The sequence below is a fragment of the Leptopilina boulardi genome, unplaced genomic scaffold (assembly GCF_019393585.1).
Source record: "Leptopilina boulardi isolate dan_hultmark-lab unplaced genomic scaffold, ZJU_Lbou_2.1 LbouV2_58, whole genome shotgun sequence".
NCBI lineage: Eukaryota > Metazoa > Arthropoda > Insecta > Hymenoptera > Figitidae > Leptopilina > Leptopilina boulardi.
Window position 1 is genome coordinate 1,747,608 of NW_026138003.1, and position 10,958 is coordinate 1,758,565.

Sequence of the window (10,958 nt, forward strand, 5' to 3'; positions counted from 1 at the left end):
TTTAGTTGTCACTGCGCATAGTGTCTACCTGAAAATTCGCACTTAGGATCATGTTTATTACTGTAAGCGAGACGCAGCTTTCAGGTATGAATCCTCAAGTTAGTCAGGATTGAACCTTCAACAGGAAAACTGCGTTTTCTCGGTCCAATGCTTTAACACAATTTTGTATTCTCTTTATACTTAATAAATTTTATCATTCTTTAATTAAAGTGTGTCTTTAATTTTGGTAAAAACCCAACAGGTTATGCGCCCAGCACGCTTCCACTGCGCGGCGGTAATTTGTTAAGTGCAAGTTTATAAGAGAAAATACATAAAGCAAGTGTTTAAGTGAACAGTTATTTTATTTGGTGAAAGTGTAGAAAAAAATTGACAGCCAAATCCAAGTAGAGGAAGACACCTGTTACCAACAAAAAGCCATCCAAAATCATAAAAAAGTTCCCAAAAAAATTCAATTTTTCTTAGGAAGACGATTTCAATGCAATTTCTTGTAGAACATACACCTAAAAGTGTAGAAAAAAATTGACAGCCAAAAACAAGTGGAGGAAGACCCCTGTTACCACCAAAAAGTCATCCAACCCATAAATCCAAAAAAATAAAAAAGTTCCCAAAAAATTTCAATTTTCCTTAGGCGGACTATTTTATTGCAATTTCTTGCACAAAATACACCTAAAAGTGTAGAAAAAAATCGACAGCCAAATCCGAGTAGAAGAAGACACCTATTACCACCAAAAAGTCATCCAACACATAAATCCAAAAAAATAAAAAAGGTCCCAAAAAAATTCAATTTTTCTTAGACTGACTATTTTATTGCAATTTCTTGCACAAAATACACCTAAAAGTGTAGAAAAAAATCGACAGCCAAATCCGAGTAGAAGAAGACACCTATTACCACCAAAAAGTCATCCAACACATAAATCCAAAAAAATAAAAAAGGTCCCAAAAAAATTCAATTTTTCTTAGACTGACTATTTTATTGCAATTTCTTGCACAAAATACACCTAAAAGTGTAGAAAAAAATCGACAGCCAAATCCGAGTAGAGGAAGACACCTATTACCACCAAAAAGTCATCCAACCCATAAATCCAAAAAAATAAAAAAGTTCCCAAAAAAATTCAATTTTTCTTCAGCGGACTATTTTATTGCAATTTCTTGCACAAAATACACCTAAAAGTGTAGAAAAAAATCGAAAGCCAAATCCGAGTAGAGGAAGACACCTATTACCACCAAAAAGTCATCCAACCCATAAATCCAAAAAAATAAAAAAGTTCCCAAAAAAATTCAATTTTTCTTCGGCGGACTATTTTATTGCGATTTCTTGCACAAAATACACCTAAAACTGTAGAAAAAAATCGAAAGCCAAATCCGAGTAGAGGAAGACACCTATTACCACCAAAAAGTCATCCAACCCATAAATCCAAAAAAATAAAAAAGTTCCCAAAAAAATTCAATTTTTCTTAGGCGGACTATTTTATTGCAATTTCTTGCACAAAATACACCTAAAAGTGTAGAAAAAAATCGACAGCCAAATCCGAGTAGAGGAAGACACCTATTACCACCAAAAAGTCATCCAACCCATAAATCCAAAAAAATAAAAAAGGTCCCAAAAAAATTCAATTTTTCTTAGACTGACTATTTTATTGCAATTTCTTGCACAAAATACACCTAAAAGTGTAGAAAGAAATCGACAGCCAAATCCGAGTAGAGGAAGACACCTATTACCACCAAAAAGTCATCCAACCCATAAATCCAAAAAAATGAAAAAGTTCCCAAAAAAATTCAATTTTTCTTAGGCTGACTATTTTATTGCAATTTCTTGCACAAAATACACCTAAAAGTGTAGAAAAAAATCGAAAGCCAAATCCGAGTAGAGGAAGACACCTATTACCACCAAAAAGTCATCCAACCCATAAATCCAAAAAAATAAAAAAGTTCCCAAAAAAAATTCAATTTTTCTTCGGCGGACTATTTTATTGCAATTTCTTGCACAAAATACACCTAAAAGTGTAGAAAAAAATCGAAAGCCAAATCCGAGTAGAGGAAGACACCTATTACCACCAAAAAGTCATCCAACCCATAAATCCAAAAAAATAAAAAAGTTCCCAAAAAAATTCAATTTTTCTTAGGCGGACTATTTTATTGCAATTTCTTGCACAAAATACACCTAAAAGTGTAGAAAAAAATCGACAGCCAAATCCGAGTAGAAGAAGACACCTATTACCACCAAAAAGTCATCCAACCCATAAATCCAAAAAAATAAAAAAGGTCCCAAAAAAATTCAATTTTTCTTAGACTGACTATTTTATTGCAATTTCTTGCACAAAATACACCTAAAAGTGTAGAAAAAAATCGACAGCCAAATCCGAGTAGAAGAAGACACCTATTACCACCAAAAAGTCATCCAACCCATAAATCCAAAAAAATAAAAAAGGTCCCAAAAAAATTCAATTTTTCTTAGACTGACTATTTTATTGCAATTTCTTGCACAAAATACACCTAAAAGTGTAGAAAGAAATCGACAGCCAAATCCGAGTAGAGGAAGACACCTATTACCACCAAAAAGTCATCCAACCCATAAATCCAAAAAAATAAAAAAGTTCCCAAAAAAATTCAATTTTTCTTAGGCGGACTATTTTATTGCAATTTCTTGCACAAAATACACCTAAAAGTGTAGAAAAAATACGACAGCCAAATCCGAGTTGAGGAAGACACCTATTACCATCAAAAAGTCATCCAACCCATAAATCCAAAAAAATAAAAAAATTCCCAAAAAAATTCAATTTTTCTAGGCGGACTATTTTATTGCAATTTCTTGCACAAAATACACCTAAAAGTGTAGAAAAAATACGACAGCCAAATCCGAGTAGAAGAAGACACCTATTACCACCAAAAAGTCATCCAACCCATAAATCCAAAAAAATAAAAAAGGTCCCAAAAAAATTCAATTTTTCTTAGACTGACTATTTTATTGCAATTTCTTGCACAAAATACACCTAAAAGTGTAGAAAAAAATCGAAAGCCAAATCCGAGTAGAGGAAGACACCTATTACCACCAAAAAGTCATCCAACCCATAAATCCAAAAAAATAAAAAAGTTCCCAAAAAAATTCAATTTTTCTTAGGCGGACTATTTTATTGCAATTTCTTGCACAAAATACACCTAAAAGTGTAGAAAAAAATCGACAGCCAAATCCGAGTAGAAGAAGACACCTATTACCACCAAAAAGTCATCCAACCCATAAATCCAAAAAAATAAAAAAGGTCCCAAAAAAATTCAATTTTTCTTAGACTGACTATTTTATTGCAATTTCTTGCACAAAATACACCTAAAAGTGTAGAAAGAAATCGACAGCCAAATCCGAGTAGAGGAAGACACCTATTACCACCAAAAAGTCATCCAACCCATAAATCCAAAAAAATAAAAAAGTTCCCAAAAAAATTCAATTTTTCTTAGGCGGACTATTTTATTGCAATTTCTTGCACAAAATACACCTAAAAGTGTAGAAAAAAATCGACAGCCAAATCCGAGTAGAAGAAGACACCTATTACCACCAAAAAGTCATCCAACCCATAAATCCAAAAAAATAAAAAAGGTCCCAAAAAAATTCAATTTTTCTTAGACTGACTATTTTATTGCAATTTCTTGCACAAAATACACCTAAAAGTGTAGAAAGAAATCGACAGCCAAATCCGAGTAGAGGAAGACACCTATTACCACCAAAAAGTCATCCAACCCATAAATCCAAAAAAATAAAAAAGTTCCTAAAAAAATTCAATTTTTCTTAGGCTGACTATTTTATTGCAATTTCTTGCACAAAATACACCTAAAAGTGTAGAAAAAATACGACAGCCAAATCCGAGTAGAGGAAGACACCTATTACCACCAAAAAGTCATCCAACCCATAAATCCAAAAAAATAAAAAAATTCCCAAAAAAATTCAATTTTTCTAGGCGGACTATTTTATTGCAATTTCTTGCACAAAATACACCTAAAAGTGTAGAAAAAAATCGACAGCCAAATCCGAGTAGAGGAAGACACCTATTACCACCAAAAAGTCATCCAACCCATAAATCCAAATAAATAAAAAAGGTCCCAAAAAAATTCAATTTTTCTTAGACTGACTATTTTATTGCAATTTCTTGCACAAAATACACCTAAAAGTGTAGAAAGAAATCGACAGCCAAATCCGAGTAGAGGAAGACAGCTATTACCACCAAAAAGTCATCCAACCCATAAATCCAAAAAAATAAAAAAGTTCCCAAAAAAATTCAATTTTTCTTAGGCTGACTATTTTATTGCAATTTCTTGCACAAAATACACCTAAAAGTGTGGAAAAAAATCGAGAGCCAAATCCGAGTAGAGGAAGACACCTATTACCACCAAAAAGTCATCCAACCCATAAATCCAAAAAAATGAAAAAGTTCCCAAAAAAATTCAATTTTTCTTCGGCGGACTATTTTATTGCAATTTCTTGCACAAAATACACCTAAAAGTGTAGAAAAAAATCGAAAGCCAAATCCGAGTAGAGGAAGACACCTATTACCACCAAAAAGTCATCCAACCCATAAATCCAAAAAAATAAAAAAGTTCCCAAAAAAATTCAATTTTTCTTAGGCGGACTATTTTATTGCAATTTCTTGCACAAAATACACCTAAAAGTGTAGAAAAAAATCGACAGCCAAATCCGAGTAGAGGAAGACACCTATTACCACCAAAAAGTCATCCAACCCATAAATCCAAAAAAATAAAAAAGTTCCCAAAAAAATTCAATTTTTCTTAGGCGGACTATTTTATTGCAATTTCTTGCACAAAATACACCTAAAAGTGTAGAAAAAAATCGACAGCCAAATCCGAGTAGAGGAAGACACCTATTACCACCAAAAAGTCATCCAACCCATAAATCCAAAAAAATAAAAAAGTTCCCAAAAAAATTCAATTTTTCTTAGGCGGACTATTTTATTGCAATTTCTTGCACAAAATACACCTAAAAGTGTAGAAAAAAATCGACAGCCAAATCCGAGTAGAGGAAGACACCTATTACCACCAAAAAGTCATCCAACCCATAAATCCAAAAAAATAAAAAAGTTCCCAAAAAAATTCAATTTTTCTTAGGCGGACTATTTTATTGCAATTTCTTGCACAAAATACACCTAAAAGTGTAGAAAAAAATCGACAGCCAAATCCGAGTAGAGGAAGACACCTATTACCACCAAAAAGTCATCCAACCCATAAATCCAAAAAAATAAAAAAGTTCCCAAAAAAATTCAATTTTTCTTAGGCGGACTATTTTATTGCAATTTCTTGCACAAAATACACCTAAAAGTGTAGAAAAAAATCGACAGCCAAATCCGAGTAGAGGAAGACACCTATTACCACCAAAAAGTCATCCAACCCATAAATCCAAAAAAATAAAAAAGTTCCCAAAAAAATTCAATTTTTCTTAGGCGGACTATTTTATTGCAATTTCTTGCACAAAATACACCTAAAAGTGTAGAAAAAAATCGACAGCCAAATCCGAGTAGAGGAAGACACCTATTACCACCAAAAAGTCATCCAACCCATAAATCCAAAAAAATAAAAAAGTTCCCAAAAAAATTCAATTTTTCTTAGGCGGACTATTTTATTGCAATTTCTTGCACAAAATACACCTAAAAGTGTAGAAAAAAATCGACAGCCAAATCCGAGTAGAGGAAGACACCTATTACCACCAAAAAGTCATCCAACCCATAAATCCAAAAAAATAAAAAAGTTCCCAAAAAAATTCAATTTTTCTTAGGCGGACTATTTTATTGCAATTTCTTGCACAAAATACACCTAAAAGTGTAGAAAAAAATCGACAGCCAAATCCGAGTAGAGGAAGACACCTATTACCACCAAAAAGTCATCCAACCCATAAATCCAAAAAAATAAAAAAGTTCCCAAAAAAATTCAATTTTTCTTAGGCGGACTATTTTATTGCAATTTCTTGCACAAAATACACCTAAAAGTGTAGAAAAAAATCGACAGCCAAATCCGAGTAGAGGAAGACACCTATTACCACCAAAAAGTCATCCAACCCATAAATCCAAAAAAATAAAAAAGTTCCCAAAAAAATTCAATTTTTCTTAGGCGGACTATTTTATTGCAATTTCTTGCACAAAATACACCTAAAAGTGTAGAAAAAAATCGACAGCCAAATCCGAGTAGAGGAAGACACCTATTACCACCAAAAAGTCATCCAACCCATAAATCCAAAAAAATAAAAAAGTTCCCAAAAAAATTCAATTTTTCTTAGGCGGACTATTTTATTGCAATTTCTTGCACAAAATACACCTAAAAGTGTAGAAAAAAATCGACAGCCAAATCCGAGTAGAGGAAGACACCTATTACCACCAAAAAGTCATCCAACCCATAAATCCAAAAAAATAAAAAAGTTCCCAAAAAAATTCAATTTTTCTTAGGCGGACTATTTTATTGCAATTTCTTGCACAAAATACACCTAAAAGTGTAGAAAAAAATCGACAGCCAAATCCGAGTAGAGGAAGACACCTATTACCACCAAAAAGTCATCCAACCCATAAATCCAAAAAAATAAAAAAGTTCCCAAAAAAATTCAATTTTTCTTAGGCGGACTATTTTATTGCAATTTCTTGCACAAAATACACCTAAAAGTGTAGAAAAAAATCGACAGCCAAATCCGAGTAGAGGAAGACACCTATTACCACCAAAAAGTCATCCAACCCATAAATCCAAAAAAATAAAAAAGTTCCCAAAAAAATTCAATTTTTCTTAGGCGGACTATTTTATTGCAATTTCTTGCACAAAATACACCTAAAAGTGTAGAAAAAAATCGACAGCCAAATCCGAGTAGAGGAAGACACCTATTACCACCAAAAAGTCATCCAACCCATAAATCCAAAAAAATAAAAAAGTTCCCAAAAAAATTCAATTTTTCTTAGGCGGACTATTTTATTGCAATTTCTTGCACAAAATACACCTAAAAGTGTAGAAAAAAATCGACAGCCAAATCCGAGTAGAGGAAGACACCTATTACCACCAAAAAGTCATCCAACCCATAAATCCAAAAAAATAAAAAAGTTCCCAAAAAAATTCAATTTTTCTTAGGCGGACTATTTTATTGCAATTTCTTGCACAAAATACACCTAAAAGTGTAGAAAAAAATCGACAGCCAAATCCGAGTAGAGGAAGACACCTATTACCACCAAAAAGTCATCCAACCCATAAATCCAAAAAAATAAAAAAGTTCCCAAAAAAATTCAATTTTTCTTAGGCGGACTATTTTATTGCAATTTCTTGCACAAAATACACCTAAAAGTGTAGAAAAAAATCGACAGCCAAATCCGAGTAGAGGAAGACACCTATTACCACCAAAAAGTCATCCAACCCATAAATCCAAAAAAATAAAAAAGTTCCCAAAAAAATTCAATTTTTCTTAGGCGGACTATTTTATTGCAATTTCTTGCACAAAATACACCTAAAAGTGTAGAAAAAAATCGACAGCCAAATCCGAGTAGAGGAAGACACCTATTACCACCAAAAAGTCATCCAACCCATAAATCCAAAAAAATAAAAAAGTTCCCAAAAAAATTCAATTTTTCTTAGGCGGACTATTTTATTGCAATTTCTTGCACAAAATACACCTAAAAGTGTAGAAAAAAATCGACAGCCAAATCCGAGTAGAGGAAGACACCTATTACCACCAAAAAGTCATCCAACCCATAAATCCAAAAAAATAAAAAAGTTCCCAAAAAAATTCAATTTTTCTTAGGCGGACTATTTTATTGCAATTTCTTGCACAAAATACACCTAAAAGTGTAGAAAAAAATCGACAGCCAAATCCGAGTAGAGGAAGACACCTATTACCACCAAAAAGTCATCCAACCCATAAATCCAAAAAAATAAAAAAGTTCCCAAAAAAATTCAATTTTTCTTAGGCGGACTATTTTATTGCAATTTCTTGCACAAAATACACCTAAAAGTGTAGAAAAAAATCGACAGCCAAATCCGAGTAGAGGAAGACACCTATTACCACCAAAAAGTCATCCAACCCATAAATCCAAAAAAATAAAAAAGTTCCCAAAAAAATTCAATTTTTCTTAGGCGGACTATTTTATTGCAATTTCTTGCACAAAATACACCTAAAAGTGTAGAAAAAAATCGACAGCCAAATCCGAGTAGAGGAAGACACCTATTACCACCAAAAAGTCATCCAACCCATAAATCCAAAAAAATAAAAAAGTTCCCAAAAAAATTCAATTTTTCTTAGGCGGACTATTTTATTGCAATTTCTTGCACAAAATACACCTAAAAGTGTAGAAAAAAATCGACAGCCAAATCCGAGTAGAGGAAGACACCTATTACCACCAAAAAGTCATCCAACCCATAAATCCAAAAAAATAAAAAAGTTCCCAAAAAAATTCAATTTTTCTTAGGCGGACTATTTTATTGCAATTTCTTGCACAAAATACACCTAAAAGTGTAGAAAAAAATCGACAGCCAAATCCGAGTAGAGGAAGACACCTATTACCACCAAAAAGTCATCCAACCCATAAATCCAAAAAAATAAAAAAGTTCCCAAAAAAATTCAATTTTTCTTAGGCGGACTATTTTATTGCAATTTCTTGCACAAAATACACCTAAAAGTGTAGAAAAAAATCGACAGCCAAATCCGAGTAGAGGAAGACACCTATTACCACCAAAAAGTCATCCAACCCATAAATCCAAAAAAATAAAAAAGTTCCCAAAAAAATTCAATTTTTCTTAGGCGGACTATTTTATTGCAATTTCTTGCACAAAATACACCTAAAAGTGTAGAAAAAAATCGACAGCCAAATCCGAGTAGAGGAAGACACCTATTACCACCAAAAAGTCATCCAACCCATAAATCCAAAAAAATAAAAAAGTTCCCAAAAAAATTCAATTTTTCTTAGGCGGACTATTTTATTGCAATTTCTTGCACAAAATACACCTAAAAGTGTAGAAAAAAATCGACAGCCAAATCCGAGTAGAGGAAGACACCTATTACCACCAAAAAGTCATCCAACCCATAAATCCAAAAAAATAAAAAAGTTCCCAAAAAAATTCAATTTTTCTTAGGCGGACTATTTTATTGCAATTTCTTGCACAAAATACACCTAAAAGTGTAGAAAAAAATCGACAGCCAAATCCGAGTAGAGGAAGACACCTATTACCACCAAAAAGTCATCCAACCCATAAATCCAAAAAAATAAAAAAGTTCCCAAAAAAATTCAATTTTTCTTAGGCGGACTATTTTATTGCAATTTCTTGCACAAAATACACCTAAAAGTGTAGAAAAAAATCGACAGCCAAATCCGAGTAGAGGAAGACACCTATTACCACCAAAAAGTCATCCAACCCATAAATCCAAAAAAATAAAAAAGTTCCCAAAAAAATTCAATTTTTCTTAGGCGGACTATTTTATTGCAATTTCTTGCACAAAATACACCTAAAAGTGTAGAAAAAAATCGACAGCCAAATCCGAGTAGAGGAAGACACCTATTACCACCAAAAAGTCATCCAACCCATAAATCCAAAAAAAAAAAAAGTTCCCAAAAAAATTCAATTTTTCTTAGGCGGACTATTTTATTGCAATTTCTTGCACAAAATACACCTAAAAGTGTAGAAAAAAATCGACAGCCAAATCCGAGTAGAGGAAGACACCTATTACCACCAAAAAGTCATCCAACCCATAAATCCAAAAAAATAAAAAAGTTCCCAAAAAAATTCAATTTTTCTTAGGCGGACTATTTTATTGCAATTTCTTGCACAAAATACACCTAAAAGTGTAGAAAAAAATCGACAGCCAAATCCGAGTAGAGGAAGACACCTATTACCACCAAAAAGTCATCCAACCCATAAATCCAAAAAAATAAAAAAGTTCCCAAAAAAATTCAATTTTTCTTAGGCGGACTATTTTATTGCAATTTCTTGCACAAAATACACCTAAAAGTGTAGAAAAAAATCGACAGCCAAATCCGAGTAGAGGAAGACACCTATTACCACCAAAAAGTCATCCAACCCATAAATCCAAAAAAATAAAAAAGTTCCCAAAAAAATTCAATTTTTCTTAGGCGGACTATTTTATTGCAATTTCTTGCACAAAATACACCTAAAAGTGTAGAAAAAAATCGACAGCCAAATCCGAGTAGAGGAAGACACCTATTACCACCAAAAAGTCATCCAACCCATAAATCCAAAAAAATAAAAAAGTTCCCAAAAAAATTCAATTTTTCTTAGGCGGACTATTTTATTGCAATTTCTTGCACAAAATACACCTAAAAGTGTAGAAAAAAATCGACAGCCAAATCCGAGTAGAGGAAGACACCTATTACCACCAAAAAGTCATCCAACCCATAAATCCAAAAAAATAAAAAAGTTCCCAAAAAAATTCAATTTTTCTTAGGCGGACTATTTTATTGCAATTTCTTGCACAAAATACACCTAAAAGTGTAGAAAAAAATCGACAGCCAAATCCGAGTAGAGGAAGACACCTATTACCACCAAAAAGTCATCCAACCCATAAATCCAAAAAAATAAAAAAGTTCCCAAAAAAATTCAATTTTTCTTAGGCGGACTATTTTATTGCAATTTCTTGCACAAAATACACCTAAAAGTGTAGAAAAAAATCGACAGCCAAATCCGAGTAGAGGAAGACACCTATTACCACCAAAAAGTCATCCAACCCATAAATCCAAAAAAATAAAAAAGTTCCCAAAAAAATTCAATTTTTCTTAGGCGGACTATTTTATTGCAATTTCTTGCACAAAATACACCTAAAAGTGTAGAAAAAAATCGACAGCCAAATCCGAGTAGAGGAAGACACCTATTACCACCAAAAAGTCATCCAACCCATAAATCCAAAAAAATAAAAAAGTTCCCAAAAAAATTCAATTTTTCTTAGGCGGACTATTTTATTGCAATTTCTTGCACAAAATACACCT